Raw genomic sequence first — 21,420 nt, forward strand, 5'->3', positions numbered from 1 at the left:
AATTTACTCCAAGCAAGGAAGGTTTGGAATGTATCTTATTGACACCTAGGAGCTCATCAGATTGAGGTCCAGAAGCTGGGAGACAGTGGAGGAAACTGTGGGAGAGCAGGAGAAATTGTGGGGCAGTGAGGGAAACCATGAGGGCAGTCCCCTTATCATCCCATGACATTTCCCAGCTGTCCCTGGTTTCCGCCTGTGCTGTCTGTAGCTTCTTCAATGAGGATACAGGTGACCTCAGGCCAGCCTCTGAGCACACAGCCGGGATGGAGCGAAGATGGAGCGCTGCTAGAAGTAGTCCTGATGGGCTCATATGACAAATAGTCATATGATGGGCTCCGTCAGGCTCCATCACAGCTCCGTCATGGCAACGTGCTAGGATGGGGGAAAAACCCATTTGATGAGGTCCCTAGTCTTGGGGGTTTCAATAATACATGTATAAATACTGGTAAATATACTATTAGATACAAAATATGGGCAGCACATTTATTGAATTCCAGGCCTATCAGGTATTTTCAAATCATGTTAGCTGTTATATATGTTATCAGACATAGTTCTTATAGACTGTCATTGCTGTTTCACAACTTACATCCTGTTTTCAAGCTGTGCTTTTTAATTAATGACCAAAAGTGAACATTTTAAAAAGTTGTAGAGCTATCATCCATAGACTGGAAATGGAGTTCATGCTATTTCCTGCTTTAGGAAAATGGCCTATGAGAATTTGAATAAAGGCTAGTGTTATTAAGGAGTGTATAATGGATGGAATCCTATTAGAGACTCACATCATCATAAAGAAATTATTAATTGTGCAATTGCATCTCCATATCCAGTAGAGGACTGCTTTTATGTTATTACACGCCCCAGTTTGATGCACAAGGGTATCTGATATGTAGCTAGGGATAAATGACATTATATAATGTCAAGTCATAAAGGATTCTGATGAATGTCCAAGTAATGACAGGCAAAGCCTAGAATATTGTGTCCATCTTCACTGTTTGCATCCCAACCACTCAATGTGATATTTTTGTGGCTGTGCAGCAATCACAAATATGTGAAGAAAAGACTGAGTTGCATTTTCTAACATCTGGATTATTAGTTGCCGAGTACACATAAAACTCAGAATGCCTGCACCAGATGCATCTTCAGATAAATTATCTGAATCCTGCATACTGAGTAACAATTCTGCATTTACCATGAACAAATATGACTCTGTCTTGTTCCGGAATGCACTGTTGCTCTCTGCATCATAAGGCACTCAGTGAGTTAACTTTGCATTGTGATATCATTTTCTGAGTTCCAAGCCTCTGCCTCTGTGTAAGAATGCCACCCACATGATAGGGGAGAGCTGTCAAGCTGAAACATGCAGAAGGTACTTAGACACACCTATTCAAGCACCGCTTCACCTATTCTTGAAGTGTCTCGTGTTCCTGAAACCTCCACATGTTGAACGGAGACGCCGAAACCAGGTACAGTAGAATTTACGAACAATTTGAAAACAAATAGGCTTTGTACTCAAGAGTAGAAGTGAACCCTATAAGAACATTATTACATGTTTCTTTAATGGTATTTTTGGGTGTATGTGTGGGAAATTATCTATGTAGTACAAGGGAAGTAACTCTTGGCAACTGCACGTTGCTTCTGGATGCCTTTGTGTTGTAAACTGGTGTTGTTATTTTACTATTGCTTCTACAGCTGTGTGCCTGGTTTGTGTTTACTGTGGAGGGGTAGTACAAGGAGCATGTTGGTTTCTTGCTAAGAATACATTAGGAACTATCTTAAAACTGATGAAGCAGTTTGGATCTGGGACTGAGGACAGGCAAACACTACCTTGCACCTTTCCCAACTTGTTGTATGTTTGTTTTTGAATATGCATTCCTGTAAGTTTTGGCTCTTTCTTCACTGCTTTGTGTATGGACACTATTTAGTTTCATACAGAACTTAGAAGACTTGCTCAAGATTGGCTCTATACTACAAAAAAGTACATGTGGTATCAAGTCGGTAGCTGCTAACCTTTTGTATGTCCAATTACCCATCTAATTAGAATAAACACTATGGGCCACTTTTGATAAAGCTTTATCTGTGTGCACACAACAACAGGCAAATGCAAACACATTCACTCACACAATGATATCGTGTCACATTTGTTTCACCTAAAAATACTGAATTAGACTACATTCGATTTCCAGTATTATTGAGATATTAAAAGTTGATTTGATCCTTTAAAGTCTTGTTTCACACAAATCCCCACTGATGACAAAAGGCACATATCTAATGAATGATGAATATATAACATAACTTTCTTATGGAAGCATGTTTCCTAATATTCATTATTTCTGCAGAGCCTTTTCCAGTAAAATGCCCTACCAGGTCTTTAAGTTAAGTATTAGTATTTTTATATACTACCAATCTAATAACTTGTAAGCCAATCTTATACCATTTACAAATAACTTGTATGCCACTCTGAATCCCCTTCAGGGTGAGAAGGGCGACATATAAATGTCATAAATAAATATAAATAAATAAATAAATAAATAAATAAATAAATAATAGATATTCAAATACATGTATAGGGAAAAAATCTTTAGACCAATGGTGTCAAACTTGTGGCCTTCAACTTCAGCTCCCAGAATTCTTGACCATTGGACAAGTTGGCTGGGCCTTCTAGGAGATGGAGTCACAAACACCTAGAGACACACAAGTTTGACACTTCTGTGCCTTGCCCATGGATCATATCTGGCCTGTGGGTCAGTGGACAACGTCCATCCCTTACATGTCTTCTGCTCTTTCCCTTTGGCCAGTGGTTCTCAGCCTATGGGTCCCCAGATGTTTTGGCCTTCAACTCCCAGAAATCCTAACAGCTGGTAAACTAGCTGGGATTTCAGGAGGTTGTAGGCCAAATCACCTGGGGACCCACAGGTTGAGAACCACTGTATTAGAGAGAGAAAAACTCAGTGTGAAGAGAGAGTAGGCAACAAAGGGGGCATAGAAAAATGGAGCATTTCAAAATACTATTTCCTATACAATTTTGGAGAAACAGATCTTAAGTTAGATCAGGCTTTGAAATCTCTGCTTGGCCATGAAACCCACTGGGGGACCTTGGGCAAGTCACATTCTCTCGTCCTCAGAAGAAGGCAATGGCAAATCTCTTCACAAGAAATCTTGCAAAGAAAATGCTGTGATAATTTTACCTTAGGCTCACCATAGGTTGAAACGACTTGAAGGCAGACAGGAACAAATATTGATTCTGATCTTGGATGGGGAAAAGAAACACGGTTATCTGTTTTCACCCAGTAAATATGAAACCTAATTCCCCAGGTGATCCATCTGTTATGTATTTTCAATGTGGCATACCCGATTCACCTCCCATACAATTCTCACAACAAGTTTCTATACGGTTCTGGCCCAGCTTACTTGTCCGAATGCATCCACCCCTACGTCTCACCTCGTAATCTAAGATCATCCGGGGAGGCCCTGCTCTTGCTCCCGTCAACAGCACAGATGCGTCTGGCGGGGACAAGAGACAGGGCCTTCTCGGCTGTGGCCCCCCGCCTATGGAACACACTCCCAAATGAGGTAAGATCCACTCCCTCCCACCTGGCTTTTGGAAAAAAATTAAAATCATGGTTTTGAGACCAGGCCTTCAGGCAGTAGAAGTAAATGCATGCAGCATTTCAGAAAAACAATGACTGGAATGGCGATTTGTTGTATGACACTGTTTTATTGTTTTAATGATTGTTTTATTGCTTGTGGATGTACTTTTAAAACTTGATTTATGTCCAGTTGTAGTGTATAATTGTAATTGTTTGTACTGGCATTGAATTTTGCCATTACTTATGTGTAAACCCTCGGGGTGAGAAAAGCGGTATACAAATACTATAAATAAATAAATAAATAAATAATTGGGAAGGAAGTGAGTCTCATGGGTGAGTGGGACTTTGTATCTGGCTCATTCTACTCCCAGCCTGACAATCTAACAAAACCTTGCTGAGTTTTCAATCATGATCTTAAGCCCTTTTTGTTTTGACCTGACCTCTGTGTGACTTTTCCCATTTCTTTGTCCTGGAATATAATTTAAGCAATAATAGGGAGAAACCCATTGCATCTTCTGCTGTGTTTTAATATGATTATACTGTATGATTTGATTTTCAATTTATGATGTTGTTAACTGCTTGGAGCACTTGATTTCGAAAAGGAATGGAACGAGAATATTTAAAAACATCTCAAAATAAATAGCATGGCTTGCCAAAGTGTGAGGTTTACCAAGCTCTTAGAGGGCTAGCATACATGGCTGGTCTCTCTGTGTACACAAGTTATGTCCATTTGCTGTTGCCTAAGTTATATACAGTGAACATGTCTGTCTGGAGAGAACCTTTCTCTGAGTATTTAATTTGTAGAAAAGACATCTTGGTGACGGGAGATCTCACAGTCCTGTGCAGAAAACAACAAGGTCAGATGGCTGAGGCAACTTTTAGTGAAAACTTTTAATGCATTGTTTCCTCTGAGACTCCCTGAGCCTTTATGGCTCCTTTAAAATGGAATTTGCAGCCCTGAAAGGCAGAGGGATTTATTTTTATTGTGAACATATTTTCCTACTGAAAAATTGTCCATATGTTTAAGCATTTGATGAATGCTACAGTACTTAATACTGTTTGCTATAATTTGGGGTTGTTGCATGTCCCCCCCCCCTCTTTTGAGTAAGTACACAGTATGTGTGTTGTTCATATTAGCTACATGTAACTATTCTCTCATCCAGATGTTAATACTCATGCTAACTGCTCCAAAGTAAAGCTTTTGCCAATAGAATAAGCAATGTCTTAACAATGGCAATTGGTTTTCTTTTCTTTAAATTGTGAAATGCATTGTGCTGATTTAGATTTGATATAAAGGAGGGTTGGGGAATCTCTCCCTCATTGTTTTTGCTTACAACTCCCATTAGCTTCAACCATCATAGTTAATAAGAAATAAGAAATGGTAGGGGGTAAAATGTAAAACATTTTGAGGTTCTCCAGTCTAAGAATAGAATGGAACTCAAAAAAGCATGGCCATGGAAGAGATATTTCTAGGATGTCTATGGGTGATAAAAACAACAACAGCCAAGTAGTAATTATTAAATGAATTCCAATTCTGTCACTTTATGGGTCATGAATGGAGAGTCTAAAAAGATGAAAAAGTGCTCATCTCCTAATATTTAATGCTGAGCACTATGAAGCAAGGGTTCCCACAATGATCTGGTAGAGGCAATGCATGTGCAATGGATTAGCATTGGAAATACCACCTTGCAGATTTCACTGACCTGAACTGGGAAGCAAAAAATGCATGATTACAACAGCTCCACTGGCTGCCAGTCTGTTTCCAGGCACAATTCAAAGTGCTAGTCATGAACTATAAAGCCCTGTATGGCTCAGGCCCAAGCTATTTGGCAGATTGTATCTCCTGATACAAACCTGCCTGGGTCCTTGGGAGAGGCCCTTCTTTTGGTCCTACCACCATCGCAAGACTTACTGAAATCAAGATATGCTACAAACATGGGACTCTTATCAAACAAAGAGATAAAGTTCTTCTGGCATTAACTTGTTTTCAAGAAACCCATATTGACTTTTTGTGAGCATGGCATTCCTTTCTAAGTGCTTGCAGATTGTCTCTGGCTGGATCTACATTGCCAAATAATTCAGAATGCAGATTAACTGCACTGAAATGGATTATATGAGCCTACACTGTATATAATCCAGTTCAATGAAGTTAATCTGCATTCTGAAATTGCATTATATGGCAGTATGGATCCAGTCTCCAGTGATATGCTCCAGAAACCTTCCTGATGCTGATGTCAGGCTGAGTGGACAGTAATTATTTGGATCCTCTTTCCCAGTCTTTTTGAAGATAAGGACAACATTGGACTTCTTCCAGTCTGCTGGAACTTCTCCTGTTCTCCAGGACTTCTCGAAGATGATTGCTAGTGGTTCTGAAATTCCCTCTGTCAGTTCTTTTGAAACTTGGATGTGATTCATCTGGTCTTGGAGACTTTTATTCCAAGACCAGATGCCTCTTTACCTATTTTGTGCTTTACTTATTCTGTACTGCATCCCTTGCTCAATCCTCCTCAAGTTGAGCACTGTTGTTGACCTTTTTGGGAGAAGATTGAGAAAAGGAGTTGTTGAGTAGTTCTGCCTTTTCTCTGTCCCCTATTAGGATTTTGCCATCACCTGTATGCAGCAGCCCCACCATTTTCTTCTTCTTCTTTTTAATGGACATAACAAAAAAACTTTGTATTGTTTACATATGATCAAAAGACGGAATCTGGTCAAAATGGCAAAAGTCATTAAGAGGAAGAACAGAGAGGGTATAAGGGCAGCTCTTGAAGCCTTGCTTCATACATTATTGTAAAGACAAAGAAAGCACAAGGAATCCATGAATGCTGCCATGAGCCAATTGGAGGAAAGATTAAAAGAAATAATGTATGAGCCTCTGTTGGTATTCTTCAAAGGGAAACCTAACAGGGGTAAACAGTATAGTTTAAAGGGCATTACTTCACTCAGAGAAATGAGAGTGAGAGTGTTCCAATATTTTAGCTCAGAATGGAACTTGATATATTGGTGAATTTTTATAATCTGAAATGTCAGATTAGCCTTTATTCATGTGTGAATCCATAAACTTGCTGCTGTCATTGTTTTGAAAATGTACTGAATTAGTAGATCCTTATAGTTTTTCTAGAGAGAGGAATCTCAGAGGGCTTATTTGCTTTACTCAAACAAGTATGGGATAGATTAACTTGTTTAATTCTATTGTCGCTCTGGCTCGGCTCCAAATGCAAGCAGGATTTGGTTTTTAGAGAGATTCTACTGTTTAAAATGGCTCAGTGGATGTGAATACGATTTCATGTTATCATTTGCTATTGTTTGTTTATGAAGCATTGTATCCAAGTTTGCTCAGTGGCATCTGGAGGCACCATGCTTTCAACACAGCCTAAACATGAGGGGTGAACAGGGACTGAAGTTATCTCTGGGAGATCTTGAACTGAGAACATTCCTGTATTCAATGACTTCAGCTCCAGTTCTATTTCAAGTCATGAGAGGAACGTGTGTCTAACTGTACTTTGTTTTGTGGTTTGGGTTTCTTAATACTTTCCATTGATTTAAAACACGTTGAAGTAGCATTAATACAATCTGGGAAGAATTTTTAAGTGGCTAGTGAGGGTATCTTAAAGCAGGCTGTGTTGCAAGTCCCCCAAGAACCACCCAATCTAATAGGATGTGTGCTGGACCATCTTGCCATGTTTTCTCCCTCTCCTGGCTGTTTTAGGCCCAGGAATAGTCTTTTTTATCAAGAGGTAGAAGGGAAGTTGATTTTGGTTTATTTCCAGGTTTAAAAAGCTCTGTCCTGGCCTTAATATCTCATTCTAAAATTCTTCACTTCCAACTCTTCATGACCTCATGGACCAGCCCATGTCAGAGCTCCCTGTCAGCCGTGGCCACCCCAGCTCCTTCTAGGTCAAGCCAGTCATTTTAAGGATACCATCCATCTTGCTCTTGGTCACCCCCTCTTCCTTTTTCCTTCAATTTACCCCAGCATCATTGTCTTCTCCAAGCTTTCCTGTCGTCTCATGATGTAGCCAAAGTACTTCATCATTGCCACTAATATCCTTCCCTCCAGTGAGAAGCTGGGCATTATTTCCTGGAGTATGGACTGGTTTGATCTTCTTGAGGTCCAAGGCACACTCAAAATTTTCCTCCAGCACCACTGTTCAAAATTCGTAAATATGACTTTGTTAATGAAATGATATTTTGGGAAAGAATCTTAAAAATGAAGAATTCAAAGGATGCATGGGGAGGGGGCAGCCCTCTGAGATGTTCTTAATGGGAGGATATATGGTTCCCCATCTCCTGTCCTAACACTTGCAACTGATACCAAGACATAATACAAGACTTGAGGTTTCTGTTAAAATCCTTTGAGTGTTTGTGGATAGAGTATGAGGAAATGACACACACAGTCCGTGTGACATATAAGACTGAAATATGCTTTAATAGTGTTCCTACCCTCCCAAATTGCTGCTGAAATTTAGTAGCAAAGTGGACCACAGATATTCAGCTAAATGCTTCCATGAAAAGAAGATAATGGTTTTCTTCCATCTGATTTTTCTTGGTTTTCAGCAAAAAAGACCCCAAGAAATTCTCATCAGTTGAGTAGAAAATGGTCCTAGGAAAGAGAAAGTGATTTCAGGACAAGTTACCTACCTGTCTTGTAGAATTTATGGTACAATTCACTTTTTTGATGAACCACTTTGGATTCCATCACAGCAATATCCTTTATAAATTTATTTGTGCTATGCTATGGACTAGTATCATCCTCTCTGATTTTATTAATAGTTCCAGGCATTCCAAGTCAATGGTGTAGTGGCTTCAATGCTAGACTAGGACCCTGGAATACTAGGGCTAAGATCCCCACTCAGCCATAGAAACCTACTGTGTAATTTGAGTGAGTTATATTCTTCTAGTCTCAGAGGAAGGCAATGGCAAATCTGATCTGAACAAATCTTCCAAAGTATGCTTTGTGATAGATTCGTCTTTGGATTACCATCAGTCAGAACTGACTTGAGGTATGCAACAAAAACTATAGACTGGCCTTGTCACCCCTGGTTTGATTCATACAGTAGCGACCTTGTCACATGGTGCTAAAACCAGCAGCATGCGCCAATTTAGCCCTGATCACCCATGGAGCCAGCCAGCTCCTATCAGACACCACTGCACTGACTCCGTGGGTTATGGAAGATCGCAGGCCCGTAGCCAGGATTTCGATTCGGGGGGGGGGGGGGGGCTGAGTCTGAGTGAAAGAGGGTCTACCCTAGCAAACCTTCTGTATCGTTACCCCAATACCCCCATGCATATGAACCACCTTGAGAATTTCAGGGGGGGGGCTGAAGCCCCTCAAGCCCCCCCCCCCCCCCGGCTACATGCCTGGGAAGATGGTTAGCTTCCCATGTTACCATTGACTTTAATGGGGGAAGCTGCATGCTCCACATGTGCACCATGCTTCCCCCATGAGATTAGTTGCTGGAGGAGCCTGGTGATGCAGGACGTGGGGCAGTAGCTTCCCCATGCTCACTGGCGAAGCAGAGCAATGTGGGACATTTTCTGCAATCATGTGACAAGGTCATAAAAGACTTCCATATCCATGAGAGATAAGCTTTTGGCTGGACTGTGTTGGCATGACCATAAACCACTACCACTCCCAACATGCAATGTAGTGGAGGACCTAGAGATTTTTAGAGATGTTTACTCTCTAGGAATTTGCCAGGTTCTCCAATGGAATTCTATGGTAAAGTATGCCATAGAATCCCCTGAAGGATCTAGCAAACTCTTAGCGAGATCATTTCCCCATATCTAATGTCTCTATTGTGTCATCCATGCCTTTAGTTAAGTCAAGTTGCGGCATGGTAAGGTGCACGAAGGACTTCACCGGAAGTAGTTTCAGCATAGACAGCATTTGTTTGTTTGTTGATGTTGTTCAGAGTCTTGTGTCTAGACTTGGTTGTACTCTGGTCATGATTTAGCAATCACGAAGCCCCATGTATCTGCATGTCTTTTTAATTTCTTACTTAGAATAAAAGAATTTGAAACTAATAAACTAGCAGGCAAGGAAAAGGCTTAGCTGCTCAGCAGTTTTCTCATTCTGAAATTATCAATAGTTGCTTTCTTTGAAAATAAAAAAAACTTTTGGAGACAAGAATATTGCAAACAAACAACTGAATTGAATATATAATTCTTCCTCCTTTTTTATTTCAAAGAAGGTATGCTGTTGGCTGTCATAGACGCCACTCTCAGATAATGTTGATCTTGCAGTTCTAGTATACCCTTCAACATTTCATAAATGAAAAACATCAGAATCAGTTCAAAATGGCAAAATGTGATAACGAGAAAGAACAGAAAGACTAGGAGATACTGTAGCAGTCTGCTTTTGCCTGATCCTACTGGAAAGGGTATGATTCCACCCACTGTCTCACCATGTTAAGTGCACACTATTTTTGCACTTTGAACTCAGCTTGCAGCAGTGGAAATAAACTGAGGCTAAACTGAAAAAGTGGAAGAGGGTGTAGCTGGAAACAGTTAAATAGGATGGTAGAATATTAACTGGGACTTCCTCTTGCCAATCTGGAGATTTAAATGTGAGGGGAACAGTTCATTACTACTTAGACTTAGCTTTCTTCACTTATGTCCTCTCCAGATGTTTTGCATTTCAAATTGCATAATCTTTCACAATTAGTCATGATAGCTGTGGTTGATGAGAGTTGTAATACCCCCTCCCCTCCAGTAAAAAAAAAAGAGGCACCAAGTTCACAGAAGGTTGGTTTATACTTGTAGATGTCTAGGAAATACGTCCTAAATTGATGACCCACATTTCCTGGTATCATGTCCTCCCTTTGTTTTCTTCCTAGCAAAGAAGACTTAGAATTGTGTGCACATAGTTTAGCTTACTCTGGGAGGTAATCATGCATCTGTTGGAGATTTGGAGGTGTATCCTTCTTGCAGGCAGAACTTTGCATCTGGAAAGAAAGTTACTATAATTTGTCTTGGATTTATCCCATCTTGTGTCTTATCTCTTATATTTCTCATATTATGGCTGCAACTTATTTTTCCAAAGGATATCTTGCAGACAATTTCCAAGACCAAATTATCTCCTCCCTATTTTTCCTTTCCCTTTCTTCATCTGTTTGTGAATTTGAAGTACCTTCTGAATGCTACTGAAGAGTGTTCAAATCCACCTTTACTTATTAATGACAAGGGTGTCACTGTCATTTTAAAGGGCGGTAAGTCTATTTTGCCTAGCTTGGCTGAAGGCCCTTCCACACTTCCCCTATATCCCAGGATCTGATCCCAGATTATCTGTTTATCCCAGGTTATCTGGCAGTGGGGACTCATATATTCCAATTTAAAGAAGATAATCTGGAACCAGATCCTGGGATAAAGGGCAGTGTGGAAGGGCCCTGAGTAAAGTCAAGATTTGGCTCTACCAGCTACATCAGTGTTCCACTTGAAAGTTTCCTCTTGGTCTATTTCTTTGTGCTGTGAAAGGAGCTTGCTTCCACATGGAGTTTTCCTCATGCTAGCAATTAAGAAGGCACTGTGCAGCTATTCCATTTTTTCTTCTTAACACATTTTCCATATTAAGATAAAAAGGCTGAAGAAGCAGTGGAAAAACAAGGGAGGGTGACAAGTGAAGGACAATGTCGTCTGAAGCTCCTATAAAATCAATGACAAATGTTTCATCTGGAACCACTCTAAGATATTTGCATGAAATGTTCTCAAACACTTCTATCTTGGAATAGCAGCTTACATTAACCCATCCCCACCCTTAAAATATGGTGTAACAAGGCCTAGTTGCCTTTGAGATGTAAATGTTTTACTTGACTTACCATCAAACTATACTCCCATTTTGAAAGGGATGATAAAAAACGGAAAACACAATGCAATACAATACTCCATTGTTCTTTAAAATGGGGTAATAAAAATGTGATGTCAGTGATATTTATATTTGTATGTACACAACAAGGAGGTCAGGATTTGTAGCTTTTTCCAAGATGACACTTTCTTAATCTGAATCATGTGGTCAGGCAAATTCTCATGGTGGTTCGCGAAAAGGCCTTACTGGTGCATTATTTAAACTGTTATGTTTATTCATATCATGATCTGATCACCATACTCAATATATCCCATATGCATGGGGGTATTGGGGTAACGATACAAAAGGTTTGCTAGGGTAGACCCTCTTTCACTCAGACTCAGCCCCCCCTCCCCGAATCGAAATCCTGGCTACGGGCCTGCATGTGGTCCTTCTAATTTGTTTGAACTGCAGCTCCCAGCAGTCTAAGCTAGCCTGGTGAGAAATTCTGGAGTTTGTGGTTCAACACCATCTGGAGGACATTAGGATGACCACCCTGATCCAAATCTAAACTCTCCCGTCCTTATGCTCATGTGCTTCCTGCTATACTTTTCCTTGCATATGTAAGAGTTTGTGGAAGTAATTTAGACTATTATCGTGGCACAGTGGATTAAGTGTTACACAAAGATTTGAAAGTATAGGGTTCAAATTATTGCTCAGCCATAGAAACCCACTCGGTAATCCTGAACAAGTCACACTATTCAGCCTCAGAGAAAGGCAATGGGAAATTTCTTCTCAATGATCTTGCCAAGTAAATCCTAGTGTAAGTCTAACTTCTCTGCAAATATAAATAGTATAAATGCTCAGTCTTGTGTTATTCAGAGCAATAGAAGTTGCCAAATGTCCATTGATGCTTTCTTCAGTGGGCAAAACCACCAAGGAATAGTTAAGCACAGTGATACAGCAGTGTTTCTCAACCTGTGGGTCACGAGGAGAGTGTCAGAGGTGTCACCAAAGACCACCAGAAAACATAGTATTATCTGTTGTTCATGGAGGTTCTGTGTGGGAAGTTTGGTCCAATTCTATCATTGTTGGGGTTCAGAATGCTCTTTGATTGTAGGTGAACTATAAATTCCAGCAACTACAACTCCCAAGTGTCAAGATCTATTTGCCTCAAACTCCATCAGTGTTCACATTTGGATATACTGAATACTCGTGCCAAGCGTGGTCCAGATCCATCATTGTTTGAGTCCACAGGGCTCTCTGGATGTAATTGAACTACAACTCCAAAACTCAAGATCAATGCCCATCAAACCTTTCCAGTATTTTCTGTTGGTCATGGGAGTTCTGTGTGCCAAGTTTGATTCAATTCCATCATTGGTGGAGTTCAGAATGCTCTTTGGTTGTAGGTGAACTATAAATCCAAGCAACGACAACCCTGCAATGGCAAAATTACCCCCCCCTCCCCAAACCCCACCAGTATTCAAATTTGAGTGTACCAAATTTGGCCCAGAGAATGAAAATATATCGTCTATCACATATTTACATTATGATTCATAACAGTAGCAAAATTTCAGTTATGAAGTAGCAATAAAAATAATTTTATGGTTGGAGGTCACATGAGGAACTGTGTTAAGGGGTTGCGGCATTAGGAAGGTTGAGAAACGCTCCTCTTTATCAAATATTACATCAACAGCCCTTTGATACGTCCATGGTTTCATCCAATGGAATTGTTGAATTCCACAGTTTAGGGATGAATAGAGTTCTCAGCCAGTGAGCTCTAGTGTTTCATGAAGCTACAAACTTCAAGATTTTATAGGATATTACCATAAAATATAGTAATGATGTAGTGTGAAAGGACCCCTTGTCTGACCTTGAGTGGATGCTGTGATTGTTCATACATGTAATAATAAAACTGGACCTGGGCCACACATAATTTCCAAGACATTGTAGCCTGGAAAGAGAAGGTCCTGTGAAAAACTGTACCTCACTGTTTACATGCTTTAAAACTCATAATAAAAATGGTATAAAATCCCAGTCTTGTGCTATTCACAGGGAGAATGAAATGTTATGAGTACTTTAATGCTTTCTTAATGCTAGTGGCCAAAACCACTAAGGAAAATTTGAAGGTTTATTTATAAATTAGCATGTCTTAGTTTACAGTTGTGGCTGATTCAAGAAGAACATTTTCCCTTCTCTTATCCCATTGGGCTTATTAATTCATAGCTCCAATAATTTATTTTTCATCTTGATGGTGGTAAAGTGCCCCTTAAGAATGTTTTCTTGACCAATTTCCAATTTCAATTGGAAAGTTCATTTGTTTGTCTCATTTCTATTTATTTAATATTGACATTTCACCATATACCCAAAGATCTCTGGGCAGCCTACAATAAAATCAATTAATTTTAAAAAGTCAGATAAAGCCTAACAATTTACATCCAATTAAAATAAAGTTAAATAATGCCAACAATAGTATAGTTGCAAGTTGGATAAAATCAATACAACCCAAATGCTTTAGTTTAAGAAAACACAATATTTTGATTTGGCATTGGAATTGGCAATGGTTGGCGTCAATTGGGCATTGGAATTGGCAATGGTTGGTGCCAATTGGGCTTCTAAGGGGAGGGTATTCCATAACTGGGGCACCACTGCAGAGAAGACGCATGCCAGAATGTATCACATGTACTAGTAGGATTGAGAGGATGGCCACTCCAATAGATATTAATTATACACACAGACACAATTATCTAATTAGAGTGCTTCTATCTATAAGTAAAGGTAAAGGTTTCTCCTAACATTAAGTCTAGCCATGTCCGACTCTGGGGGGTGGTGCTCATCTCCATTTCTAAACCGAAGAGCCGGTGTTGTGTATAGACACCTCCAAGGTCATATGGCCAGCATGACTGCATGAAGTGCCATTACCTTCCCACAGAAGTGATACCTATTGATCTACTCACATTTGCATGTTTTTGAACTGCTAGGTTGGCAGGATCTGGGGCTAACATCGGGAGCTCGCTCCACTCCCTGGATTTGAACCTGCAACCTTTTGAGCAGCAAGTTCAGTAGCTCAGCAGTTTAACATGCTTCGCCACCAGGGGCCCCTGCTTCTATCTATATCTATATATCTATATCTATATCTATATCTGGATCTATATCTACCTGCCATTTAGGGATTGCAATATCACCAGCACCTTGAATTCAGACTAGATGTTCTGGCAGTTAATGCAATTCTTTTAAAATGTGGTTTATGTATGGTGTTCCAGTCAGCATCTGCATTTTCTACCAGCTAAATCTTGAAGAGCAGCCTCCTGTAGAGTGAATTGAAGTAGTTTAATATGGAAGCTACCAGTATATGGACTACTGTGACTAAATTATCCATGTTCAAGGTTGTAGTTAGCAGACCAGTTGAACCTGGCTGTATGCATTCTGAACCACAGAGTCTACCTGGGCCTCCAGTGACAAAGAGTACTTCTGAGCTATGGTTGTTGATATTTTGTTGGCTCTCCATATCTTTTGATCTGCATCCATGGATTCCAACACCACCATCATCATCATCCCAAAAGCAAAACTTGATTATGCCATTTTATATTAATGACATCGTTTAGCTATGCCATTGTATATAATGGGACTTGAACATCCATGGATATGGCAACCATGGTATGTGTGTCCTGGAATCAAATATTAGTAAATACAGTAGTTAAATAGACTTTGCATAATCAGAAATGCTAGATCAAAGAGGTTTCCACAAGTAATCTGATTGTTGTCAGCCTAGCTCACAACCTGGCATGTTTGCAGGGTGCCTACTCTACACGACTGTGGGTAAATTTGATTGTATGCAATCTGGAGAACAAGTAAGGCCAGAGATTTAGATGCAAGCGATCAAGAATAAGATGCCCCCACCTCAAGTTCCATGAGGTCACAAAGAGTCAGAAGTGGCTGAATAAATAAACAACAACCTCAAGTTCCACAAAAGCAAAGTAGATTGGCAATTTGGGCAATGGGGCACCTCACTAGTGGGCAGCAAACTAGCTTGGGGCAGGCCCGTAGCCAGGATTTCATTTCGGGGGGGGCTAAAAAATTTTTGGGTGGGGGGTCGGGGGGGGGCTGAGTTTCGGGGGGGGCTGAGTCTGAGTGAAAGAGGGTCTAACCTAGCAAACCTTTTGTATCATTGCCCCAATACCCCCATGCATATGGGATATATTGAGTATGGTGATCAGATCATGATATGAATAAACATAGCAGTTTAAATAATGCACCAGTAAGGCCTTTTCGCGAACCACCATGAGAATTTCGGGGGGGGCTGAAGCCCCCCGAGCCCCCCCCCTGGCTACATGCCTGGCTTGGGGTATACATAGCATAAAGATCAAGCATCCATACCCTCCAGCATTTGCTACTGAAGTGGTTGCCTCACTCTGTGTAAAGGTAGGGCTGGGTCTGTCAACAAACAGGGATTAGGTGTACTGCTGGAATGTGGATCTAATACATATTCAAACATTTTTCAAAACTTCTGCGTGAATTACTAATATGTTGCACCAGCAGGTCAGAAGCATTCCTTCTCCCCTGTATTTCAGTAACAGGCTGATTTCATTTACCACCCAAGTGATCCTCTTTCTCATTGGATGAGATGATCTCAAATACCCCACTAGTCAAAATGTTTAATGCATATCCTAACTCACGCAGCAGCCTTGGGTTCTATAAAGGCAAATATTTTAATCTGATCCATTATCTACACCATGACCAGATCCGCCTCTGCATACTTGATCTACATTTGCTTCTCTCAGATTTAGCAACCCCTTTGAAGTATCAGAGGAGGTTATCTCTCTTCTTTCCAGCAAACACGGGGTGTGTCCCTATGAAGGTACATGTGACAGCAGAGTTGAGTTAGGAGGCATTTCTCCCAGAGGCCATGACTGCCTCAGTGTATGGTCTGAGTGCCAATAGATAAGATCACCGGATAAGTGGCCAACATGTAATTACAAAAGCTTCAAGACAAAAGGACAGAAACTCTTGCCTTTACTTGCACCTATAGCACAGGCATTACCCAAACTGCAGTCCTAAACACACATTGTTATGCCCATGGAGTGGGTGGAAATCCTGTGGCCCTCTAGATCTTGTGGGACTACAAATCTCAGCATTCCTTCCTAGTCAGTACCACTGACTGGATAGGTGTTCTTGATCATGCATTGTCATCCAACACAATGAGACATACATTTGAGTTTGGCAGTGAAGAAAACTGATAGGAGGAAAATCAATGCATTTAAATTATGATGCTCGAACAGAGTTCTACAGATACTATGTATGCCAGAATGGCAAAGAAAAAGTTATGAGAGGAAATTAAGCCTTCTAGAAGTCAAAAGGACTAAACCAAAGCTGTTGTGCTTTGACATCACAAATTAGAAAAGAAGCGGAAGGCAACAGAAAAAGAGGAAGATTACAACAAAAGTCAGTTGATTCAATCAAGGAAGTCATGGTCCTGAGTAAGCAAAATCTGAGAAAGGTTGTTGATAAAATAACTTAACAGTGATTAACAACAACTAGATTGCATGGTTAACAGCTTCTTTGTAAGGATTAACTTTGTGCCTCAGTTTATTTGGTTGCCTACCTTTTGTGTATGTATGAGAAAGGACTTTTTGCTGATTGTTGCTTCAACCATTGGGAGAAAGTAGACTTTGATAGCTCAATATAATTTGATGCACTGCTGGATGGGCTGTGAAGCTAACCATAATGTGCAGATAGATTTTCACGAACTAAGAAGACTCCATCAACAATTAATTCTCTCATTATTGTCATGATCCATGTTGTGGGTCTAACTTTAGAGATACAAACAGTACTTAACCAGAAGCCAATGCTGGTAATCTTTTGATGACTTTCTGGATGGCATGGAATGTACCCCTTAATTTCTGTTCTAGATAGCCCACAACATGTTAGCATAGCTGAATCTGGAGAAATTTTTGTTTATCATGGCGGTTCATTGCAACAAGAGCCCTGAAAAGGTATATTTTTAGATGACCAATCCTATATTTTCCTAGTTTCTCCAGCTTTGGTTGGAACAAGTAAAGTTCACACTATGGATTAACTAAGCATAGTTAAAATCAACCAGCCGAAACATGAAATTCATTAATGCTTTTGTATACATTTTATATACATAGCCTGAAGAAATTTTTATAAAATATTTTAAATAATGTTGTGCATGAAACAACGTTATTGAATCATCAGAAATCAAAGATGTCACCATCTCAGCCACTGCCTTGGATAATTTTATATTTTGGAGTATTTGGATTTGGGAATCCCAGATAAGGTATGCTTAATCTTTACTGTGTAAACTTCTTAAATATGTATAAAAAATAATTGGTAGAATAATAGAAGACAAACATATTTTAAAAACTGATTTTTAAATAGTCTTAATAGCATTGTCGAAGGCTTTCATGGCTGGAATCACTCAGTTCTTGTGGGTTTTTTTGGGCTATAGAGCCATGTTCTAGAGGCATTTCTCCTGACGTTTTGCCTGCATCTATGGCAAGCATCCTCAGAGGTGAGGTCTGCTGGAACTGGGAAAAAAGGGGTTTATATATCTGTGGAATGACCAGGGTGAGACAAAGGGCTTTTGTAAGTTGGGCTAGGTGTGAATCTTTCAACTGACCACCTTGATTAGCATACAAAGGGCTGACTGTGCCTGGAGCAAACTCTTCTTGAAAGGTGATTAGATGTCCAACAAATGCTACGTTGAGCAAAGGACAAGAGGGATCCTCTCACCTCTGCAGGAGTCTACCGTATACCATGCAGCTATGGACAAGTCTACATAGGGACCACCAAATGCAGCATTGCACAAACACGAATCCAGGAACATGAAAGGCACTGCAGACTACTCCAACCAGAGAAATCAGCCATAGCAGAGCACCTGATGAACCAACCTGGACACAGCATTTTATTTGAGAACACAAAAATGCTGGACCACTCCTACAACCACCATGTCAGACTACACAGAGAAGCCATTGAAATCCACAAACATGTGGACAATTTCAACAGAAAGGAAGAAACCATGAAAATGAACAAAATCTGGCTACTATATTAAAAAAATTCTAAAATTGCAACAGCAAAAACAGCAGAGAGAAAAACAGGCAGGGACATCTAATCACCTTTCAAGAAGAGTTTGCTCCAAGCACAGTCAGCCCTTTGTATGCTAATCAAGGTGGTCAGTTGAAAGAATCACACCTAGCCCAACTTACAAAAGCCCTTTGTCTCACCCTGGTCATTCCACAGATATATAAACCCCCTTTTCCCAGTTCCAGCAGACCTCCCCTCTGAGGATGCTTGCCATAGATGCAGGCGAAACGTCAGGAGAAATGCCTCTAGAACATGGCCATATAGCCCGAAAAAACCCACAAGAACTGAGTCTTAATAGCATTTGGTAGAACAGAAAAAAGAATAGCTATAGCACGTAGTTGAGAGCTACTTCACACATTCAACACTATCGGTATTTCTAATCCATGCAGAGGTTATTCAAAGTCAATGAGATGATGCTTTACTTTGCTAGTATTGAGTTGTAGGGATGAGTCAAGGTGCTTATGAAATTTTCTTGTGCATTTGCCCAAAATAACTTGGCTAGTGGTGGGTACTGTAGTTTAACCTGGGTAAGCAAGTTTATGTTCTGCTTTGGGTAGCAAAATGTATTAAACTATCCCTGCTGCTGGTAGCCTTTTTGTTTACTTAGTGTAGAGGTGAATGGCTTTGATTTGAGGTGACCCTATGAATGTGAGATCTCTTTGATCAAATCCATCCATCTGTTATGTGTTCTTCCTTATTTCCTATTGCCTTCCATATCCCCCACTGTTATCATATTTTACAGTGAGTCATGCCATCTCATCAGGTATCCAAGGTATAAGTTTGCACTTGAAGATCTTATCTAATTTCTTTATAGCTAGCTTTCCAAGTCTTAGCCTTCTTTTGATTTCTTGACGATAGTCTCTGTTTTGATGCTTGATTACAATGAGGTATAGAAAAAAAATATTTCTATGTCTTTATTGCCCTCTTTAAAGTTATGGAAATCACCTGGGGGTTATTATTTTTGTTTTCTTAATATTCAACTCTAATTCTGCTCTTTCTTAACTTTCACTAGCATTTGTTCCATTATTTTGATATCTGTAAAGAAGTGGTTGTCTTTGTGATATATGTTCAAATGTTGAAAACATTTTCAGTCCACTGAATAACAGGAGGTGGGCATGTATCTTTGCACCGCTGTAATATCAGTCCTGTAGCCATAATAAAATGTGTGTTTCTGCTACCTATGAAATAGGCATGTAATATCCATGTAGGACTTTATCACATGAGCCTGCTATTCAACCACGGTTGGGTTATCATTGATAATGGATACATACCATGTTGAACAACCTCGATACCGAACCACACCTCATTAGCACAACTGTTGATTCACTAATTTGTGATGCACCCACATAACTATCTTTCTGAACTACTACTACTGTTCCTTAATTTATAATGCTAATTAAGAAATTAACAATGCCAACCTTCACACAATTTCCTCAAGCGTTCTCTAAAATAAAATGTTGATATCCAGTATATCTTGCACATTCTTTTTAAATTGAAAAAAAAAAAATATCCATAGATATAAGAAACATGCCAACCAAAGCCATAGTATTTTGAATAAACAGGCCAGGGCAGTCCAATTCCTTATTCCACTGATTTCTGAAACTATGCATGTCTATTATTCGATAACAAAAAATAGTATAGCCAATTGAGGAATGCTGGGGGCAACAGTCCAGCAACACTTGGAGAGCTGATTTTCTTCATATCTGGTGTACTTAGGTGATCCCTCGTAGACTGAGGATGATGGTCCTCCAAGTGTAGTGTCTTGGTGGTGAATGACTTGTCTGCAATATTGTTTAAAGAAGCAATCTAAAAATGTTTCATAGGAAGTCTGTAATTGGTTTGACTGAAAAAGTGCAAATCTGAGCTATAACATTTTAAGGAAATGTATAGCCCCATAAAGACTGAATGTTAACATGATTGAAATTTTTGGCACATCTGCTTGCTGGAGATGTCCTTCGTTGCGTTATTAAATCATAGCTGTGGAATTTCCAGTTGTCAAATGGATAAGACAGAAGTATTGGGAAAGTGTTTGAAAGTTTCTCAAATGCAATTCATATACTGGAAGTGGGGCAGAGATTGAGAAAAAGAGAGTCAACATAATCACAAACGTCTTGGCAAACCCTCTGTGGTCTATAGATCACAGGGTGAGAACCAACAATTCACAGTAAACAAGCAAACAGGTTGACCACAGGTTGACCACAGAAACTTCTCCTGCTTTCGCTGAGGAAATCCAAATATGTGGCACTCTTACCTCCTCACTCTCTTTCTAAACTTCTGCATTTAATAAACAACACTCATACAGTTATCCAACTAACCTATTGATAGTCTATAAGGTAATTTCATCTATACGATAGTTATTTTACACATAACTAATAACACAAAAAGCACCTGAATAGGTTAAAATTATTGCACTGTGGAAATGATTGTTTTTGTTATTAATAAACACATTTAAAACAGTAATGTGTGAGAGGAGAAGAAATCTTTCCAAACTACATACTTACAGTTTTTGTTGTAACATTTCCATAGGTGGGGTGTGATCCTAGAGATAACCTTGAGGGGAACACTGGCCCAAGACCAATTGCTAGTACGTAGCAAAGTAGACCTACTGCATTAATTGTGGAATTGTAAGTAAAAATGTCACTAAATCTCACTCATTCTGTGGATCTGCTCTAGTTGGAGCTAACAATTGGACCCAGGCCATTCCATATGTAGGTTCTATTTCACTACTTCTATTTTAAAAAATAATTTATGTTAATAATAATAATAACTCTAACACATGATTATATGGATTCAACTTTGCTCACCAAAAAATGAGACTAAAATGGCAACTCTGTTTATGAACGTTTAAATCTATTTTAGGCAATTTACAATAAAGCACCTAAATAATTAGGAGCCCCCGGTGACACAGTGCTGGCAGGACTGAAGACCAAGAGGTCGGAGGTTCAAATC

General features: G+C 39.7%; 1 protein-coding gene across 7 annotated transcripts in view; it reads left to right on the forward strand.

The window, feature by feature from the left end:
- Window positions 1-1,356: 1,356 nt before the first annotated feature.
- FGFR2 (fibroblast growth factor receptor 2) overlaps window positions 1,357-21,420 on the forward strand; it is a 167,637-nt gene continuing 147,573 nt past the window's right edge. For all 7 annotated transcript variants that reach the window (XM_067465800.1, XM_060768547.2, XM_067465799.1 and 4 more), the window contains exon 1: window positions 1,357-1,463. The gene's annotated coding sequence lies outside the window, so the exon portion shown is untranslated. The remainder of the gene's footprint in view (window positions 1,464-21,420) is intronic.

This window comes from Anolis sagrei, chromosome 3 (genome assembly GCF_037176765.1).
Source record: "Anolis sagrei isolate rAnoSag1 chromosome 3, rAnoSag1.mat, whole genome shotgun sequence".
Taxonomy (NCBI): Eukaryota; Metazoa; Chordata; class Lepidosauria; order Squamata; family Dactyloidae; genus Anolis; species Anolis sagrei.